This window comes from Tupaia chinensis, unplaced genomic scaffold (assembly GCF_000334495.1).
Source record: "Tupaia chinensis unplaced genomic scaffold, TupChi_1.0 Scaffold000511_1, whole genome shotgun sequence".
NCBI lineage: Eukaryota > Metazoa > Chordata > Mammalia > Scandentia > Tupaiidae > Tupaia > Tupaia belangeri.
In genome coordinates, this window is record NW_006160024.1 from 1051720 (window position 1) to 1052025 (window position 306).

A 306-nucleotide genomic window follows, 5' to 3' on the forward strand; every position below is an offset into this window, starting at 1 on the left:
GACAGATGAAGGAGGAGGAAGACTGTTTAGAGGGCAGGCCAAGGGCCCATCAGCCACAGCCCTGGCTAGGTTCTGGAAGGAGGAGTCCTGGAGGGAGTGGTCCTTCCACATTATTTCCCTGCTAAGTACCTGTACCTTCTAGCATAGACCAGCTTGAGAAATCAACCCTTCTCTCCATTGTGGTTCAGCCTTTGGCCCCTCTCCAACTCATCTGCCTTCTATGTTCCATCTGGACTGAGACTTTGTAATCCAGTCTTAAGACCGCTGATCAACTCTAGTCCCAAGAGAGGGAAGATGTTCAGTCAA